This window comes from Microcaecilia unicolor, chromosome 8 (genome assembly GCF_901765095.1).
Source record: "Microcaecilia unicolor chromosome 8, aMicUni1.1, whole genome shotgun sequence".
Lineage (NCBI taxonomy): Eukaryota > Metazoa > Chordata > Amphibia > Gymnophiona > Siphonopidae > Microcaecilia > Microcaecilia unicolor.
The window spans coordinates 147,602,691-147,625,018 of record NC_044038.1 but is presented as its reverse complement, the minus strand read 5'-3'; positions in this window follow the sequence as shown (position 1 = coordinate 147,625,018).

The following is a 22,328-nucleotide window of genomic DNA, read 5'->3' as shown; positions in this document are numbered from 1 at the left end:
CGCTAACATTTGTCTTCTCTTTCTCCTTATACTGACATTTTATATCCCTGCATATTTGTTTAATCTTCTCATTTCTTTATACCCCTCTTACATCTCTCTTTTGATTTTCTAAACTTGGAACTAGAAGGGAAGGTTTCTCCCATTTTTCCTTTCATTTCCCATCTATAGAAAACACAGTCCTTACAGACGGAAATACATCATTATCCAGTGACTGCCACATCTTGCTATATTTTACATTTGAATTGGTCTCTGATTGCTCAAACAGTGCATTAACAGCCATCAATTATCCAGCAATGAATGGCTTTTCAAGCATAGGAGTCTTCAGTTGGCATTCCTAGGGTATTAAAACACAGTGTGTTTCAGAATAAAAAGGTTAACAGTGTAGAAGGAAGGAACAAAATTATCTTTTAAACTGATAATACCATACTTTTGACAGCATCTTGTTATGAACATTATTAATTATTAGGGATGATAATAATTTGTATTAATAATTTAAGGGGTTGATATTCAACAGGAGTTTTCCAAGTAGGAATGACTGCTCCTCAAATAACTCTTAGACACCAAGGTCAACCTGGATTTGTGGCTGCACTTACCTGGATAGTGGCACAGAAAATTTGGGCAAATCACTGTGGCACTATCCAATTAGTGCCACGGCACTCCCAGGATGGATAAATTAGTTATCCAGGCACTGCTGATATTCATTGGAGGTACCCAACTTCCTGATTAACATAGGACAGAAAAAGGTTGTCCTAAGCAGGCCCAGACCAAGGGTATCTGATACCCTAGATAAACCTTCAGCCATGTGCCTTCCTATCCCAGGATGGCTCAAGGCCTCCTCCCCCACCCCATTTGTGTCTAGGATCTCACCTACCCCCGCCCCATATTCCAGCATCTCCCTTTCCCCACTCATCTCCATAGTCCAGCATCTCTCCTTTCCTACTCACCCCCCCCCTCCACCATGGTGTCCAGCATCTCTGTCTTCCCTACTCTCCTCATGGTGTCCAATATCTCAGAGATGCCAAGGGTGGCCCACCCCAATGCTGGAGATTTACCACTGCAATGCTGGAGATTGAAGGCCAAATGAGTGAGATTTTTCTTGCGAGCCCCAGCCATGTCTAAAACTAGTTCTGGCAGATGCACATTCCAAAAACTGACATATTCCAATCAATAAATAGAAAATACAATTATTTTTTTCTACATTTGTTGTCAGAGATGCCAAGGGTGGCCCATCCAGAAGAGTGATCCATCCAGAAGAGTGACATGTATCACCCCAATAAATGAAACTGAGGGTCAATGAGTGAGGTTTTTCTCGCAGTGCATTCAAATCTATAAATTTGAAATGGTGGTAAAGGGACTGAAGTCCAAGGAAGGGCTGTTGGCTTGAAAAGTAATGCCTTCATATGTCTTCATGGATGACGTTATATATTTTAAACACAGTTGTTTCAGACACTTAACACAAAACCACACACAAACCTATGGAAACAATTCAACTGTATTTAAAGATCCCTTGTCTGGCAATATCTCATGATTTAAACTTGCTCACGTACTTCTCTGCTGTAAAGACAACTACCTCAACACACAACAGATTCTACAACATTTTCTAACGTCCCCCCCCCCCCCCCCCCCCCCCGTTGATCAGTCTACTACTATCTTGTTTAAAGGTTAATTACTTTATAAATAGACTAGAGTTGCATCCATACTAAGATTGACTATTTCTAGGATAAGCAGCATAAAATGTATTGTACTGTTTTGGGATGTTGCCAGGTGCTTGTGGCCTGGATTGGCCACTGTTGGAAGCAAGATATGGGACTTGATGGACCTTCGGTCTGTCCCAGTATGGCAACACTTATGTACTTATGATGTTATGACAAGCTAAAATTAGATTAAAGTGTTGTTGTCATCTTAGTAAGGCCAACACACAATCTCTCCACTACAAAACAATATGTAGAAACTTGTGTAAAAACACATTTACAACCTTACTATACCTTAACAGCATTAGCTCCCAAGACTCAAAAAGTGATAACATTACACATGAAAAGGCAGCTGTAAATATTATTCCATGCCCTACAACACCAATACCCTACCTATTGAAAAAACATAAAACAAACATGACTGCAACAAGATCTCTACACAGGCACTATGTAAAGCAGAGTACCATACTGTATTCCAGTGATTCCCGAACTGGGTTCTTCAGAACCCTAGAGAGCCTCAAACTATCTTCCTTAAGAAATTAGATTGTAGAATCTGTATGAATACATACATGGCTTACATAAATTAAGGGTTCCTTGGTGTATGGAAAATATTTTAATGGTTCTGCCATAGTAAAATGGGAATTACTGGAGACAAAAAAAACCCCAGATAGACCCTCAACAAATATGAAACAAGGGACCACACATCAGTAATAGAGGTATAAAGGCATGAAACTGGACTGGAAGCCTCAGGAAGTCAGACTCTGCATACAACAATAATAGAGAGATAGAAACTGAAATGCAAAATACCAAAGATGAGCATTTTCAAAGCTGATATATTCCAATTAATAAATTCAGAACATACTTTTTTTGTTGTCTGAGCATTTTATTTTTCTATTTGTGTTGGTCCAGTGTCTCTTTTCTGCTTTTTTCCTGTCTGTGCAGGGTCTCCTGTCCATTTGACGTTTCTTCTCTCTCCATGTCCACCATCCATCCCTATCTGTCATGTCCTGCATTTTTCTGTATCTGTTTCTATACCTTCCTTCCTCCACATTCAGTATCTGCCCTCTCAGTGTCCTTATCCTCCTCTATTTTCAGCACCTCTCCTCTGCGTCCCCATCTTGACCTATCCTGCAGTCGATATCCCTTCCTCTGTGATCAGCATCCCCCCTCCAATGCCCAGTATTGTCCCTGTGTGTCCCTATTTCCTCTCTGTCCTGCTTTGCTCTTCTGTCCTTGTCCCTATGCTCCCTCCATGCCCAGCATCTCTTCTCTGACTTCCTGTCCCTCCTCTCTCTTTTCCCTTCCTCCTATACAACACATACCCTACTCTCTACTCTGGGACCGATATCTCTCTCCTTCACTGTCTCTCTTCCTCCCCCTCCCCCCTATTATATCTCCCTCTTGGTTCCAGTATCTTTGCCCCCACCTTCCTCTCCTCCAGTCTCACTCTCTTCCTCCCTTCTACTCCCACCACAGCTGGTCTAGCACCTATCCCTCTCCCTCTAGCTCCTTGGCGCAGCACTTTTTGTCTGTCCCATCTTCTCCCTACCCCCGGTAAAGCAGCACCTCCTTCATCTTTCTATCCCTGGATCCAGCACCTCCTTCATCTTTCTATGCCTAGGTTCAGCATCTCTCTTTCCCTCTCCATCTTGCAGGTCCAGTGTCTGTTCCTTTTCTCCCCCTCCCGGTTCCAGCATCAGCCCATTTCTTTTCCTTCCATTCTTCCTCCTTTCCTGGTTCCAGCGTCCCTCCTCTTTCTCCCTTATCCTTCCTGGTTCCAGTGTTTGTTCCCTTTCTCCTTCCACCCTATCCAGGTCCAGTGTTTGTCCTGTTTCCTTTCCCCTGAAAGTTCCAGCAGCTGTCTCATTTCCTTTCCTTCCTTTTCCCCACTTTCTGGTTCCAGCGTCCCTCCCGCTTTCTCATTTCTCTCCCATTTCCGGTTCCAACATCCCTCCCCTTTCTTGCCCCCCCCTTCCCAGTTCCAGTGTCCCTCCCCTTTCTTACCCCCCCCTTCCTGGTTACAGCATCTGTCCCCTTTCTACTTCCACCCTCTCTCTCCCCACAGTCCCCGTCCATCTTTCTCCTCTTGCCGCTAGTAGCGGCACTGCTTCCATTGAATCAACCTGCATCAAGGCTTTGGGCCTTCCCTGTAAGAGAAAGTTGTATCAATGAGGGTGGAATGTTGTCATAGGGGAGGCCCAAAGCCCTGAGGCAGGCTGATTCCATGGAAGCAGTGCCGCTACTGGGTCTGGCGGCAAGGAAAAATACTGACAGGACCGGGGTGGGGTTGGGGGGAACAGATGCTGGAACTGGGAAGGGGGGAGGAGGAAAGGGGAGAGATACTTACCGGGTGCCTCAGCCTGCCCATGCCAGACACCAAAGTTGCTTCCACTCAGTGCACACAAGGAGGGGGCTTTTGTGTGTGGGCTGGAGTTGGGGGCCCAATGCATGTGTCAAATGCAAAATGCATGTGACTTGGTATGTCTGTCTCCCTCGTTGCTCCCCCCGCACACAATACAGCACCTGTCTCCCTCATCCCCCCCCCCCCACACCATACTGCACCTGTTTCCTTCCTTGCCCCTCCATTATGCTGCACGTATCTCCTTCCCCACCCGCAATCCAGTACCTCTCCTCCTCTTTTAAAAATTCTACTTGCCATGATCTATGCAGTGCTGGGGTGGTCCAGGGTTGGTGTTAGGGAAGTTATGTGGGCAGCATGTTCCACCAGTGTTGCTATGCTCATATTAGTCCTTTCCTCAAGTCACTTCATTGGCTCCCTATCCGTTTCCACATACAGTTGAAACTCCTCTTATTGACTTACAAGTGCATTCACTCTGCAGCTCCTCAGTACCTCTCCACTCTTAGCTCTCCCTACACTCCTCACCGGGAACTCTGTTCACTGGGTAAATCTCTCTTATCTGCACCCTTCTCCTTCACTGCTATCTCCAGACTCCGTTCCTTTTATCTTGCTGCACCATATGCCTGGAATAGACTTCCTGAGCCAGTGCATCAAGCTCCATCTCTGGCCTTCTTCACAAAAATGCAAAAGTGGCAGGTTTTTAGTGCACCTTGATTTAGCATGGGAGTCACCAACCTGCTGTATCTCAGGGAGTGTGATTATGGGTGGGGCAAACGTGGGATGGAGTAATTCGTGTGTGTTGGTAGTGTGAGAGTGTCTTATGAGGCTACAGAGTTTGGGGAGTGGTAGGATGTTTTGGGGCATATGTGTTTGGTGTGTGTGTGTGGGGGGGGGGGTGATATGGATGTGTCAGGGTTATCTACCAATTAGATTTGTATAGTTTGAATATCTATTTCTTCCTCCATCCTACAAGTGAATAAGAGTCAGTCTCAGCTTAACATAATTCTTGTTTCAAAGAATATGAAAATCTTTGAAACAAGCTTCGAAAATTAGGAGATACCAAACAGTGCTCTTTGATCTGGATGCACGTGATTAAACTGTTTGCAAACCATTGTGTGGGGCCACCTCCCCTTCATGGGGTTGTATGTTCATTTCTGAAGAACTATAACTGTACAGCACATGCTTGTCCTCTATGGATATACTCTGAATAATATTGTGTACTATTTGTACAATTTTTGAAAATGTTCTGAAAACACTAAAGAATATTAGCCGAAGGAATGCAGTGGGACATCGATTCCGACCAAAAGGGGGTCCAGCAGTTGCCTTGATTGTGTTCTTTTGTTACCCATTTCCCCTAGAGAGCTATATTTGAAATCTTCCGCTTAACATCTGCAGCTTTTAAGAGCACAGGGATAGTCTGGCAAACAATATACTTTCTAGGTTTGAGACTAAAGTGAAAAATGGTCTCATTCTCCTCTTCAGATGATCCAAAGAAGCCTGAGGGTTTTAGTACTGTGCTGGCTTGGTTTAAGTTTCTCTAATGAGGTTTGCCTTCTATTACTGTCAAGGAACATTTTTCATTGTTGAAGCCACTGTAAATGCAAAGCCTTAAAAATGAGTTTCCTTTTCAGATCTGACAGCTCAGCCCTTAATGTCTAAAAGCAACACACACACACACATACACACACACATGCACGCACATATCAGACTGCCTTTTAGTACAATTAGTTTGCTAAATGGAGCAATTTACATAGGCACATTTGTGTTTCTACTGGCAAACAATAAACTAATTGCTAAAGTATTAAGATCTGGACAGGATGCAAAAACACAAGTAACCTTATACCAATATCTTGATTTCTTGTACTTCCTCAATCTTTCACACACTAACATTCATCTGTATCTGCATATACTGTTCTAGGACTATCTGTGGGTGGATATGTATTTTTAATAAGTGACCAACAGAGAAGGGAAGTTATCAAGATGCGTTAGGATAATAACCAGCGTTATTTGCCCCTTAATGCGACTTAAAGGATACTAATACAGGTTATATTCCCTAACACAGCCTTGGTTAAGTCACTGTGAGGTACATAGTAATGGGATGTGATAGTGATTAGATGGGAGCATTGGGCCATGGTTTTGAGGACCAGTGCTGCCGGGCAGTGAAATAAAAGAACAGCATTTAGTTGTTTTAATTTTTTTTTTTTAATTGGCTATACCACGGCTTGCAGTGCACACCATAAGCCACAGTACAGCATTTATATAGTAATGAGCTGCTTTACACGCATTTGTGCAAACTGTAAGTTGCGGTATAGCAATAAAAAAAAAGCTGGGGTTATTTTATTGCCTGACAGTATTGGTCCTCAAAGCCGTGGTCCAATGCTCCCAAGCCACGGTGAAATCTGTGAAACACCCGCATGAGCACCCCACCCAATTTCCTCAATCATCACCTGATCCCTGATGAGGACCCAACCGTTCCAATCATCACCCAACCTCCCCAATGAGGATCCCACCCCATGATAATTACCGGATCCCCCCAATCATCAACCCTATCCCGAGGTGCGCTCAGTCCACCTGATCATCAACTCCCCTCTCCCAATGAGCACCCCTCTGCCCAAAGGAAACCTTCCCTGGAACCCCTGGGCCTACTTGAACAGGTCTGTGGTGGTTTAGTGGCTTCCCTGAGTAGGAGTGATCCCCAGTACTTCTGCCATTGGAGGCACCTTCAGTCAATTTGGCTTCCCTGGCAGTAGTCTTGCAGTACTACTGCTAGGTGTCATGTTTCCATATGAGATAGTACTGTGAGACTATTGGTGGGAGAACTATATTGACTGAAGGTGCCAGCGATGGCAGGAAAGACTGGGGACCACTGCTGCTCAGGGAACCACTAGACCACACAGTCCACACATCTGTAAGACAGCCTCATTGTGAAATAGCTACACATAGACATATAGTACCACTGAGAGAAGTATACATTTCACACAAGTCCAATCAGATCCTATATGCCCCCCCCCCCCCCCCAATCCAGTAACTCAGCCTCTGCCACTCTCTAGAGACATTCTTAACATCTCCATATGTGGAACTCAGTAGGGAACAACATGTTAGAATCTATCAATGAAGGACATAAGATAATAAATGTTGGCCTACTGGGACAGACTGAAGGTCCATCAAGCCGAGTATCATGTTTCCAACAGGGGACAATCCAGTTCACAAGAACCTGGGAAGATCCCAGGACAGGAAAACAGATTTTATGCTGCTTATCTAAGAGATAAGCAACGAATTTTCCTGAGTCCATCTTAATAATGGCTTTTAGGAAATTATCCAAACCCTTTTGAAACCCTTCTAAGCAATCTGCTTTTACCATGTTCTCTGACAATGAATTCCAGAGTTTAATTATACTTTGAGTGAAGAAATATTTTCTCTGGTTTGTTTTAAATTTACTACTTAGTAGCTTCATTGTGTGCCTCCTAATGCTAGTATTTTTGGAGAGAGTAAACAAGCAATTCACCTCTACTAATTCCACTCCACTCAGTATTTTATAGACTTCTATCATATCTCTCCTCAGCACATAATTATTTCACATTGTAAGTATATACTTTTTATCTTATTACTTAAAATTCATGTATTGCTCCACTGTACCTTCTACCAAGACTATCAACTCTCCTTGGTCTATCTTTCGACTTCTTATATGCTCTCTCATCACTTATGCTTTTCCCAGATACTTTTGTTGTCACGTCTTCCACTACCCCACCTATGGACTCTTGTAAGTCCACTTCTTTTCCATTTGGGCCCTTACCTTTGGAATTCTGTTCCATTTTATATTCACAAGCAGAGGTCACTGCCTAGATTTAGGACGTTAGTGAAGACTTGGCTCTTTCAGCTGGCTTTTGGACCTGACCTCAAGGAGTGATCACTGACATGGTGGAGTCTGTTAGCTTATTCTCCCCATCCATGTTGTATCTCATCCTCCTTCTTTTGTCCCTTATGTCTAATTTCCCTAATTAATATTTTCCTTGTATTTCTGTTTTCATATTTTTTATGGTTTTGATTTTATTGTAAAACTGCCTCAATGAAGGGTGGCATAGCAAATGCCTATAAGAAAAAAAATCAATCAATAATTACATAGAGATGGTTAGTGCAGGGAAGGTGAGTATTTTATGATCTTTGTAGTTGTTTACCATATTATTTATGTTATTTACATATTTATTTTGTGACTATTTTAGGGACCCTTTTACTAAGCTGCAGTAAAAGGGACCCTGTGTTAGCAGTGGTGGCTGTTTTTGCTGTGCACAAGGGATCGTTTTACCCTAGCGGGTAAAAAGACCAAAAAAAGAAATGGCCATGCGGTAACTTTGCACTTGCTGTGCAGCCATTTCAGGAGGGAGCACTTGCCGCCATCCATTGACGTGGCGGTAAGGGCTTCTGCTCTAACCTGGTGGTTACCCCCTGCATTGGGCCGGTGGTAGTTCCGCGTTGCCGCATGAAATGCCCATTGCCATGCGGCAAACCTTTAGTAAAAGGGCCCCACAACTATTTGCATTGTGGTGTTGATTATGCATAATAATATTTAATTGTAATCTGATCTGTACTACCTTGATGATTGGAAGGTCGGGGGTGGGGCAAGGAGTATAAACATTAATATTAAATTAAATTAATCCTGCACTAATGACACTTTCTTTTTACATTTTGCTGGTGTCTCCACCATATTTGACATCTGAAGAGAGCTTACATGTTTTTCACCATGCCTCTTTCTAGTTAGTACCACAGGTCATGATCCTTTACAATAAACTACATAAAATAATTTATTATCTCATTCTCCTCTCCTATTTCTTTCTTTGTCTCGCAAGGATATGCAATGGTATCTTTACCCTTTTAGATATCAGTCTGAACTCCATAAGCATTCACGTAATTAGAGAACACTAGCTTTTTTTCCCCCTTGGACATAATGTTAGAGCAAAACAAAAGATGAAAATACCAAAGTTGACAAAATGATGAGGGATGAGAGATGGCTATTTGTTAAGCAGCACAAACCAGAGAAGGTCTGCAGAATCCTTATTACCCTTTGTGAATTTGCTGTTTCTCAAGATACTATAATGAGTTTTTACTTGAAGACCCCTTGTTAAGGATGTATCATTACCATCTCAAACAGGGCCTTCAATGAGCACATTGTTCCCAGTCCTTGAGTGGTTGTTAAAGCTGCTGAAAGTTGATAATTAGAGCTTCTCAAAAGCTGGCACTAAGTTTCTTTCATCAAAATTGGTTACAGGATTGTAGGAGCACTGGCTTCATTTACTCACCACTTTGAGACATTTCAAATAAAGTTGAGAAAGGGAGAGAGACTTAGTTTTTTTTTTTTTTGGGGGGGGGGGGGGAATTGGCAGTATTTGGAAGTAGCAAGGATCTGAGAAAGTGATCTTATCTTCAAAAGAAACTTTTTTCATAGGCACAGAATGGGAAAAAAGTTCTTTTTTTAAGGAAAATCCATAGTGGAGGAGTAGCATAATCGTTAGTTCAGTGGGTTAAGAACTGGGGTAACTGGGTTTGATTCACACTGGGGCTTCTTGTGAACTTGGGCAAGTCAATCAATCTTCCATTGACCCAGGAACAAAACTTACCCCTCCCCCCCCCTGTTTACTAAGCCGCGTGGCAATGCCAACACAGCTCATTCAAAGTGAATCAGCAACAGTGCGTTTTCTCTAGTGAAAAAGGTGCTGGTACTCAAATGCTAGGCCACCCTTCAGGGGTGGAGAGATCACTGAGTGACCCACCCCACAATAGCCAGGCCCCCTGCAACCAGTCACAGAATCTAAGACAAGGCAGATTTGGTGTGTAGGGCCTCAGCTCTTTCATTAAAACTTGGGGACCATAGGTCAATTTTAGCAGACAATGGAAAAGGTGCCGGTACTCAGTACCCCCAAGTCCCCCTCAAAAAAAAGCTCTGATTCAGCAGTATCAGCATAAGCTCACCCTAGCCGCTAGCGCAGCATAGTAAACAAGGGGAGGGGGGTTAGATTGTGAGCCTACTACAGACAGGGAAATACTTACTGTCCCTGTACACATGTAAACCACTGATTGTCCCACAGAAAACTAGTATGTAAAGAATCTCATAAACATATTAAGAGAAGTAATTAAAATATTATTATGAAAGTCTGTACGAGTGAGCCATTATGGGCCCCTTTTACACGCAAAAATAAAGTACCCCTGGGCTATAACAGCTGCCCGGCGGTAGTTCCCACCCCCAGTGTGCTATCATATCTGGTGCTATAAAAATATATTTATTTATCTAGTGCCGATGTGCAGCCGGTGGTAATCGGGCAGTGGTGGTAAGAGCTCCCCCCGAAATGGCTGCGCGGCAAGTGCTTCACTTGTCGCATGGCCATTTCCTGAAAAAAAGGAAAGACCTACCTTTTACCCACTACGGTAAAAGGGGGCCATGGCACACATCAAAAAACACGTGCCGACGAAAGCGCAGGCCCCCTTTTGCCACAGCTTGGTAAAAGGGGCCCTTATGTGTATATATGATACTGAAATATGAAGGGGTCAATTTTCAAGCTCTAGGCACCTAAATCAGGGGTCCTGTTACTAAGCTTTGGTAAAATGTGGCCTTAGCTTACCCTTACACAGGTCATTTTTCCTGCAGTCATAAAAATGGCGTTTTTCCATTCTTTTCATTAATGGCCATGCACTAATATTGCCATTAGCTAGCAGTCGGTTTTTGCAAATTACCACATGAGCACTTACCGCCACCTATTTTGTAATGGCTACTGCTGTATCTGCACACTAACCAGTTAGCATGTGGTAATGTAGCTGTGCTAGCTGGTTAGCGTAGGACCACCTACTCTCTGCCCCTACACACTCCTTAAAAAAAAAAATAGTGCCTGGTTAGCATGTGCACAAGTTACTGCAGGATTCCTAAGTGCATCCTGTGGCACTCCATTTTTAGCCATATTAGATATGCGTTAACACCTAACGTAGCTTAGTAAAAGGGTCCCTTAGGGTCTTAAGTTTAGGCAAATGAATGGCAATCTTAAATTAAGAAGCATAGAGGGGCATTTTTGATAAAAATCTAAGTCTGATTTTGGACATTTTAAATGAAACATCCAAAAATTGAATGGAACCTGTAAAACATCTATCTTTTTGGTTTGAACATAGTCTTTTTTTTTAGACATTTTATGCTTGGTGTGTTTTTCTTTTGGGACCATTGGGATGTTTGGAAGCAATCATTCTTAGTAGACTGGCCACACAGACATCCCAGCAGAGTACTGGGGCAGCATAGGGGGCACTGCAGTGAAAAAGGTCCCAGGTACACATTTCACCATAACTCTCTTATATTGTATGGTGAGCCCTCAGGAGCAGAAAAATACCTACTGTACCTCACTGTACACCACTACATTAGCTCTCAAGCTTGCAGGTGTCACCTATAAGCACTCTACCTGGAACTGTTTGAATGTGGCTATCAGGCTTATTTTCGAAAGGGAAGGACGCCCATCTTCTGACAGAAATCGGAAGATGGGCGTCCTTCTCCCGAGGTCGCCCAAATCGGCATAATTGAAAGCCGATTTTTTGTGTCCTCAATTGCTTTCCATTGCGGGGACGACCAAAGTTCATGGGGGCGTGTCGGCAGTGTACAGAAGGCGGGACAGGGGCTTGGTTAAGAGATGGGCGTCCTCGGCTGATAATGGAAAAAAGAAGGGTATCCCTCACGAGCATTTGGTCGACTTTACTTGGTCCCTTTTTTTTCACGACTAAGCCTCACAAAGATGCCCAAACTGACCAGATGACCACCGGAGGGAATCGGGGATGACCTCCCCTGATTCCCCCAGTGGTCACCAACCCCCTCCCACCACAAAAAAATATTTAAAAACATTTTTTTCCAGCCTCTATGCCTGCCTCAAATGTCATACTCAGCTCTATCACAGCAGTATGCAGGTCCCTGGAGAAGTTTTTAGTGGGTGCAGTGCACTTTAGGCAGGCGGACCCAGGCCCATCCTCCCCCCACCTGTTACACTTGTGGTGGTAAGTGGGAGCCCTCCAAAACCCACCTGAAACCCACTGTACCCACATGTAGGTGCCCCCTTCATCCCTAAGGACTATGGTAGTGGTGTACAGTTGTGGGGAGTGGGTTTAAGGTGGGGTTTAGGGGTTCTCAGCACCCAAGGTAAGGGAGCTATGCACCTGGGAGCAATTAAGTCCACTGCAGTGCCCCCTAGGGTGCCCGGTTGGTGTCCGGGCATATGAGGAGGACCTGTGCACTATGAATGCTGGCTCCTCCCACGACCAAATGCCTTGGATTTGGTCGTTTTTGAGATGGGCGTCCTCGGTTTCCATTATGGCCAAAAATGGGGCACGACCATCTCTAAGGTCGACCATCTCAACATTTAGGTCGACTATCTCTAAGGTCGACCTAAATGTTGAGATTTGGGCGTCCCCGACCGCATTATCAAAACAAAAGATGGACGTCCATCTTGTTTTGATAATACGGGTTTCCCTGCCCCTTCGCCGGAACGTCCTTAGAGATGGACATCCTTAGAGATGGTTGTCCCCGTTCGATTATGCCCCTCTATGTCTGTTTGCTGTCCTAGTTTATTAATGGAGTACATAAGAGTAGCCATAATAGGTCAGACCAATGGTCCATCTAGCCCAGTATCCTGTTTTCCAAACAATGGCCAAGCCAGGTCACAAGTACCTGGCAGAAACCCAAATCACGTCAACACACCAAACTATAAATTCTAGAGCAAGCAGTTGCTTCCCATGTCTGTCTCAATAGCAGACTATAGATTTTTCCTCTAGGAACTTGTCCAAACCTTTTTTAAACCCAGATACGCTAAACGCTTTTACCACATCCTCCGACAAAGAGTTCCAGAGCTTAACTATTCGTTGAGTGAAAAAAATATTTCCTCCTATTTATTTTAAAAGTATTTTCATGTAACTTCCTTCAGTGTCCCCCCGTCTTTGTACTTTTGGATTGAGAAAACATTGATTTACTTCTACTTGTTCAACATTACTCAGGATTTTGTAGACCACAATCATATCTTCCCTCATCCGTCTCTTTTCCAAGCTGAAGAACCCTAACCTCTTTAGCCTTTCCTCATACGAGAGGAAGATTTAGCTGAATTAGAAAAGGTTCAAAGAGTGAGCAAAATGATAAAGGGGATGGAACTCCTCCCCTATGAGGAAAGGCTAAACAGGTTAGGGCTCCTCAGCTTGGAAAAGAGGTGGCCGAGGGGGGATATGATTGAAGTCTACAAAATCATGAGTGGAGTGGAGCAGGTGGATGTGAATTGATTTTTCGCTCATTCAAAAAATATAAAGACCAGGGGACACTCAATGAAACTGAATGGCAATACTTTTAAAACATACAGGAGGAAATATTGGTTCACTCAAAGAATAGTTAAGCTCATATAAGTACATAAGTATTGCCATACTGGGAAAGACCAAAGGTCCATCAAGCCCAGCAACCTGTTTCCAACAGTGGCCAATCCAGGTCACAAATACCTGGCAAGATCCCAAAAAAGTACAAAACATTCTATACCGCTTATCCCAGAAATAGTGGATTTTCCCCAGGTCCATTTAATAATGGTCTATGGACTTTTCCTTTAGGAAGCCGTCCAAACCTTTTTAAAACTCCGCTAAGCTAACCGCCTTTACCACATTCTCCAGCAACGAATTCCAGAGTTTAATTACATGTTGAGTGAAGAAACATTTTCTCTGGTTTGTTTTAAATTTACTACATTGTAGCTTCATCACATGCCCCCTAGTCCTAGTATTTTTGGATAGTGTGAACAGACTCTTCACATCTACCCTTTCAGCTCCACGCATTATTTTATAGACCTCTATCATATCTCCCCTCAGCTGCCTTTTCTCCAAGCTGAAGAGCCCTAGCCACTTTAGCCTTTCCTCATAGGGAAGTCGTCCCATCCCCTTTATCATTTTCGTCACCCTTCTCTGTACCTTTTCTAATTCCACCACATCTTTTTTGAGATGCGGCGACCAGAATTGAACACAATATACGAGGTGCGGTCGCACCAAGGAGCGATACAAAGGCATTATAACATCCTCATTTTTGTTCTCCAGAACTTGTTGCTGGAGGATGTGGTAATGGCAGCGTATCTGGGTTTAAAAAAATGTTTGGATAAGTTCCTAGAGGAAAGTCCATAGTTTGTTATTGAGATGGACATGGGGGAAACCACTGCTTGCCCTGGGATTGGTGGCATGGAATGATGCAAGTATTTGAGATTCTGAATGGAATCTTGTTACTATTTGGGTTTCTGCCAGGTACTTGTGACCTGAATTGGACACTGCTGGAAGCAGGATACTGGGTTAGATGGACCATTGATCCGACCCAGTATGGCTATTCTTATGTTCTTAGGTTATGGGAGGGGGAGGGTATGGGCATGGATTACATAGTACAGTTAGTGTATGGTACTTACGGACCTTTTATTAAAGCATAGCGTGCGCTAATGTACATTTGCGTGCATAGCTCATTTTACACCTATGGGCCCCTTACTACTCTGTCAGTGTTGCAAAAGGGATATTTTAAAACAGGGAACCCAGGTATCTTGCCGCCCAATTAACCTACTTTGAGTTTATTTCATAAAAAGACTGAGGCACCTAAATGTCTTTATAAAATCAGGAAGAAATCATATCTAGATTCCCAGTACTGACATTATGTCTGTTCTCAAGCAGGCCAAATGCACAGATTTTCATTTTTTATGAAATTTGCTTGTAAATCTGGACTCTGCCTGGGTTCCACCCAAACTCTGCCCCATGCAAGCCTACTGTACAAGTCTGCACTGGCATGACCCAATTTTAAAAGAACCTATTTGTGTACCTAAAACATGATTTATAAACTTACCCTCAAAGTGTTTGCTATTACTTCACAGGAGTGAGGAAAAAAAAACAAAACAACCCTGGTAATTACCTGTCAGATCCTCAGACAAACCATAGAAAAAGAGAGAAACTTTTCTTCCCCAATCTTTTTAAACCAAAGCTAAAACTATTTAATTGCACTCTCATTAATACAAATGACAATTTCTACATTTTTTTTAATGATTATAAGACACAAAAGAACAGCATTACGCATTTCAAATCCTTTAGTCTGTGTTCTAAACTTTTGTTACTTGGAGTTCTCTTCCATGATAGCAGTCCTGTTCCTAAAGTACATAAATACATAAGTACTTAAGTATTGCCATACTGGGACAGACCAAAGGTCCATCAAGCCGCATCCTGTTTCCAACAGTGGCAAATCCAGGTCATAAATACCTGGCAAGATCCCCAAAAAGTGCAAAACATTTTATACTGCTTATCCCAGAAATAGTGGATTTTCCCCAGGTCCAATTTAATAATAGTCTATGGACTTTTCCTTTAGGAAGCCGTCCAAACCTTTTATAAACTCTGCTAAGGTAATCTGCTTTGGAAATATTCTTCTGCCTCCATTTCTTCTAAAGGTCTTTTATTCCATCTGGAGGAACAGGTCTATAACTTAAGTCCTCCGTTCTAGTCAGATTTTCCTTGCCTCACATATACACAGGGCATTTTTTTGAGGGAGTACTTGGGGGTAGTGAGTACCGGCACCTTTTCCATTGTCTGCTAAAATTGACCTATGGACCCCAAGTTTTAATGAAAGAGCTCAGGCTCTATACACCAATTCTCCCTTGTCATAGATTCTGTGACTGGTTTCAGGGGGCTTGGCCATTGTGAGGTGGGTCCCTCAGTGATCACCCCACAAGTGGCCTAGCCTTTTGTGCTAGAAAAAAACTCACTGGGTATACAGCTAACATGTAGGTAGCAAAGATCTGCTGTCTTTGCCATAATTTATGGAGGACTAAGGGGCCTTTTACTAAAATGTGTTAGAAAATGGGCTTAGTGTGTTTTAATGTGGGACTTTCACTTGCTACTTAATGATTATTTCTTTTACCAATGATCTTTCTAAAGACCAGCTCATGCTCTTTTTGCAAGAAGCATCATCAACACCTAACCAGCTCCCCTGCCCCAGCATCTCACTTTTCCCTTCTCAATCTCCAATGTGACCAGCAAACCTTTTTCCTATATGGAAAGCAAAACAGGTATTACAACTGAATAAAGCAGATAGCAGGTCAGAGTAGGGCTACCATATTTTCCCCATAAAAAAAAAGAGGACACTTGCCCCACTCCACCACACCCTGCCCTGCCACACCTTGCCCTGCCCCCGTTCACACCCCACCCTGCTCCCTGTCACTTTGACACCCTCCAAAGAAAGCCAGATTCCCTCTGTCTCCCCCATGTTATTCCCTCCCCAATTTTCCAGCCTCCCTTCCCTCCACCCACATGATTCCATTCTCTATTCCTCCCCTCCTCTCCCCTCCTGTACCTTACTGTAGTTCCCTGGTGGTTTAGCAGCCTGTTTGGGCTGTAGACCTCTGAGCAGTGGCGTAGGAAGGGGGGCGGTCCGCCCCGGTTGCAAGCCGTTAGGGGGGTGTTCGCTCCGTTGGTTGGTTCCTTGCTCCCTCTGCCCTGGAACAGGTTACTTCCTGTTCCGGGGCAGAGAGAGCAAGGAACCAATGGAGCCGACGCAGCTCCCAGCAACGTGGACTCGGGGGCGGATCAGCCCTCCCGCCCGCCTCTCGCTTTTAAATCACTTAAAAATGCGCTCTGGGGGGGAGGGTGGGCTCCGGAGGGGGGGTTTGCGCCGAGGGGGGGCACCGAGCTGCACCCGGGGGGGGGGGGGGTGCGCAGCGGCGACCTGCCCCAGGTGTCAGCCGCCCTCGCTACGGCACTGCTCACGAGGCCACTACTTGAACTCTCGGCAGCCATTTTGAATTGGCACCGGGAGCAAGAGAGGTCTACAGCTGCACTGGGCAGGAAAGAGGGGGCTAAGGTAGGAGAGGGGAGGGGAGAATAGGACACCCCTGAGGCCTGCTTGTACCCGGCCCCGCCAGCCTGCCTGTTCGTCCGCAAATCCGGACAAATGGGCAGGCTGGAAAAACCCGCCTGGATGCCCAGCTGTGTCCTCAAAAAGAGGACATGTCCAGGTAAATCCAGATGTATAGTAACCCTAGGTCTGAGGATTAGTGTAGTGGTCACAGCAGTGGGCTGTAAACCAGGGGTCTCAGGTTCAATTCCTAGTTCAGCTTTCTTCCTCCCCCTCTAAATTGTGAGCCCTCCAGAAACAGACATATACCTACTGTAATTACATATTTATGATGCCTGAAGGTTTTTGAGGTGGTGTACAGTAGGTATTTTCCTCTTCCTGGAGAGTTCAACATTTAAAATGAGTTGTAGGGGGATATGAACCTGGGTGCCCTGGTTTGTAGTGCACTACACTGACCACTAGGCTGCCCCTCTGCTCTGCAGGGATGCCCGTGTGGCCATTTCTGTAAAAATGGTGCCAGAGAGACATCTTTTTCTCTGAATTTGGACATGTCAGTTTGTAAAATGGCTGTTCATTTTGGACATTCTTACGTATTTTTGAACAGGAAGCTCCAACGTATTTCTTGTTTGAAAATTGCTGTGAGATGGGTGGGGTTTTTTTTGGACATTATGAGCAGGATATCCCAATTCTGATTCAGACATGCTTTTGAAAATGTTCCTCCATGTTACTGATGCGCCATTACTGCCACCCTCCAACTGCTTCCGCTTTAGACAGACACCTAATCTGCCTAGTGACAGGGCTGGCTCTACCAGAAAGTTTTACCCAGTACACATCCCTAATGGCTTTGTTTGGCAGAACTCTTGGATCAGGTGTTGAAACACACATATGGTATTACATAAAAAAAATAAACAAACTAATCACAGGTGTTGAACAGAAATAAGAATTTTAACATGTAGCACCACCAAAAGGATATATATACAAGTAGTTTTATTCACTGGACACACGTCTCAGCACAAAGCTATATAGCTACACACTCTATTTCTGTTAATATCTGTTAATAGTTGTGGTGCCTCTTCATATCAAGCAACAAACAACCACCAGCCTGCAGAGTGCGTGCGATGAGGGTGCCAGTTAAGCACTGATATACAGTCGCTGAGTTCTATTGCTAGTATCACTGCTTAATTGGTTGTTTGCTGCTCAGTATAATGAGGTACCAGCTCAACAGTTTTGAGAGATGTTATTAAGGGAAACAGACTGTGAAGCCAAATGTCTTTGTATCTGAGACTTGTGGGTCTAAATAAACTGATTTGTGCACCTTTTCTGCACGATATAAGCAAGGTGCTTTGGTGATGCCACAAGAAACACCGCTTATTTCCGTGTCAGTACCAGTAGATTAGATAATTTATATTACAATAGTGTGTTAAGCAGCTTGTAATCTAACAGTAGGGGTGTCTGCTCAGATTCCCATTTATTTATTAGGATTTATTTTACCACCTTTTTGAAGAAATTCATCCAAGGCAATGTAAAGCAAGTACACCCCAGACACAAGCAATAAATAGTTACAGCAATACAATATTCAAATAATATATGTTAGAGCATGGTATGCTACCTACAATTGTCAACAAAATACACATTAAAACATCTTAATAGACAGAAAAGGGGGACAAGTCAAATGCCATTACCTAACCTAATAGTTGAGCAGGTAGACATTTTGGCTTCTAGAAGGAGAGAGAAGCTGGGTGTGACATATTGTATTAAGAGAGAGGACTAGGCTGTAGAAGGAAACTCCCGCTGACTCCAAACTCACTATCTTTGGATTTGGATTTTTTTTGTTCCTCCCCAGCTCTGACCCTAGTCATAAGGGGAGAACCTTCATGCCTAAGCCTTAAGCTTATAGCCCATTATAAGGAGTGAGCATTGTGCTACCCAAGCCAGTACATTTAAAGTCAAGGAGTACCCAGGAGTATATAGGTGTCAAACCAATTAATTTGCTGCCCTCACCACTCTCTTGTGTTTCTAAGAAGAAAGAGAGATTGGTCTATTTGCGTATCTATTACAAAAAGGCAATCTGAGTTTCACCCAACCTACTAGTAGTCCAGAAACATCACAGGACTGAAGGAAATATATCACTTGCTACATCTACAGAGTTCCTGGAGATCCAAGGAAGCAAACACTGGATCCCAAGCAGAAAGAACTTGCACTTGAGCCTCAGAGTCCCTGAACCTCATGGCAGCCAGCATCTGAAATGTAAGTGGAACCTCTAATGAATAGTACTGCACTGCTACCTTCAGTAACAGTGAATCTTAGCTTAAAGGAACTGTGTCATCTGCTAACCTCAGTAGTAGGAATCAGAATAGGGAGAAAGGACTTTGTCAGAATGAAGTAGGAGCTAACAGCTTTGGAGATTTTGTACGTATGTTGATTGCTACTGTTGCCTTTGCCATTGTGCCTGTTGCCTCTACCTTACTGATTTGTGACTTGCCAAATGGTACTAAACAATGTTTGTGGAGTTATTGAGTGATTGGAGTGGATAAAAGTCTGTTAATTTGACCTCCTTATGTTTGCCAGTCTTGCCCCTGGTCCCCAAACTATTTATTTATTTAGATTTTGCTCACACCTTTTTCAGTAGTAGCTCAAGGTGAGTTACATTCAGGTACACTGGCTATTTCTCTGTCCCAGGAGGGCTCACCATCTAAGTTTGTACCTGAGGCAATGGAGGGTTAAGTGACTTGCCAAAGCTCACAAGGAGCAGTAGTGGGATTTGAACTGGCCACCTCTGGATTGCAAGACTGGTGCTCTAACCACTAGGCCACCCCTCCACCATAATAAATATTGCTTAAGTATTGGATTCCCACTGCTTTTGGGTACACTATAGATGACCACCTAGGGTATACACAAACCCAGAGTTACAACTATATGGGAGCTTTGATTTCTGATGCAAGCATTCTGCTGAAATATTGCCATCTTGAGTTATTTTTAATGTGGTTCTATATAATATATGATTTTGGTGCCAAAATAAATGAGTACTGAGCACTATTCTATAAATGGTGCCCAGTACTGGGATCTGTGTCCAACTTTGGGAGAGAAGAGTTACTCCAACTGAAATCTGGTATAAATCCTCACAAGTAAATTAGACACAGATCCCACGAATTCTGTAATAGTATGTGCATCTTTAGTGAACGCCCCTGACCCACCCATGCTCCTCTCGTGGCCACGCCCCCTTTCAGTTGCATGCTAAAAACTTTACACACCTATCTTTATAGAATAGCGCTTAACACAATGCATGTGTAAATCCAAATTGTTTCCAATTAACACCAATAACTGACAGTACCTAATCAGTGCTAATTGGCTTGTTACTCAATTAAATTGGGTGCACCAATTGAGCGTGTGCCCAAATTTTCATGCACTACTTTGAGTGCCATCTATAGAATCCAGAGGTTAATGCCCAGTTTAACCTATGTTAACTGCTATGCAGAGCAACGTTAAGGGGCTTTGCAGCAATTTCACAGTTAGCATGCAATAAACTGGCCATTAAGGGCTAGATTCTATATATGGCATCTGAAAATTCCACCCGGAAAAAAAAATACGGCTAGGCATATTCTCTAAAGTGCACCTACACTTTATAGAATAGGCTTAAATTTCTGCACGGTATATAGAATTATGCCGAGCGCCTCTCCATGTGACCAAATTTAGTCTTGGCCATTTACGTCACATTTTACTTGGTGTAAATCCTGACACCTAAATTCGGCACAGAGCAGGTGTATTCTATAACAATGCGCATAGATTTTAGAAATGCCCGTGACCCACCTATGGCTGCGCCCCATTTTCAACTATTCAACTTGGAATTTACATGCACCATGTTACAGAATACGCTTATCAAGTTCTGCACATAAATCTTAATTAATGCCAATTAATGCTGATACCATCCAATTGACAGAACTGATTAGCTAGTTAACCAGTTAAGTGATTTGTTATAAAATACACTTTGATTTCCACGTGGAAACTAAGGCGTGATGTATAGAATCTGGCAGTAAGTGCTTTTTGTGTTAAGAGACATAGCATGGGTGGAGAGTGGCATAGAAAATGTTTGGCAGTTAACACATTGCGCTTACTGTGCGCTAACTGCTTAACACAGAGTTAAATATGGAACCATTTACCACTTCCTAAATAGGAGGCGTTCAGTGCTTCCACATTAACTGAGAGAAAGTACCGCATGTTAGCCTGAATGTTAATGCATTACCTGCAATAAAAATTATTGGGAATGACCCCAATAGATGCCATATTAAATTTACATCTATTACGCAGTAAAAATCCTGCATTAAACCACAGTAACTACAAATTGTATTGCAGTTTAGGTAAAGGGCACCTATGTGTCTCTACAGAATTTGTCCCAGAAAAGCTGTAGAATTCACATGTATAATGAAGTCAGGTACATTTATTCCAGTGTGAGAGCTGGTGCAATTCTGTGCACATATTTTATGACAAGCAAAACAAACACATCAATTTGGAAAGCTTATACCCAGAACCAATATACTGATAAAAAATTGAGGGGAAAAGGCCTCAGCAATCTGTAGCAACGTTTTTCAGTTTTCTTTTTTTAAATTTTTTCTTTATTGAATTTTAATTTTTACAAAGAGTAAACTTTGAACAGATATACCAACATATCCATACCAATATTCCACAAATATGTTTCAAATAGACAAAATAAACATTGTCCACTAAAGATAATATCTTTATATTGGATTATAGTCCACAATATGGCGGAAGGAAGCAAAAATTATAAATGCCATTGGAAGATGGCTTATATATAAGAAAAATCAAATAAGAATAGTCGAGTAGGGATTAACCCCTATTTTACAAAATGAACCTCTTATCCTATGACTGCTCTTCAATACTCTGCGCATTAAGAAATTCTCGCAACTGTTCAGGTTCATAGAAAATATATTTCTTTTCTTTAAAGAAAAGCAAACATTTGCACGGAAAGTTGCTTTTTTCTCCATGGATTCTTTCTTCATTTCCAAGAATTTTTTCCTTCTAATTTGCGACCATTTAGATATGTCTGGAAATATAGATATTTTTCCACCTTTAAACTCTGGCTGTATTTTTTTAAAGTATAATTTCAACAAAGTTTCTTTGTCCTGCAAAAACAGAAATGATACGACCAGAGTTGATCGAGTCTCAATATTTTCCAATGATTTTTCCAATAAATCTGTAACATTCATTTTATCCTCTCCTTCACCTTGTTGTTCCACATTTCTTTGTTGTTGCTTCATTTTCTGTCTGAAATAATATATACTCTGTAATGGAGGCAGGACTTGTTCTGAATAATTATATATTTCAATTAAGAATTTCACAAACATATCTCTAGATGTCATATGTTGAGACTGAGGAAAATTTAGTAATTGAAGGTTTAAATTCTTGCATGCATTTT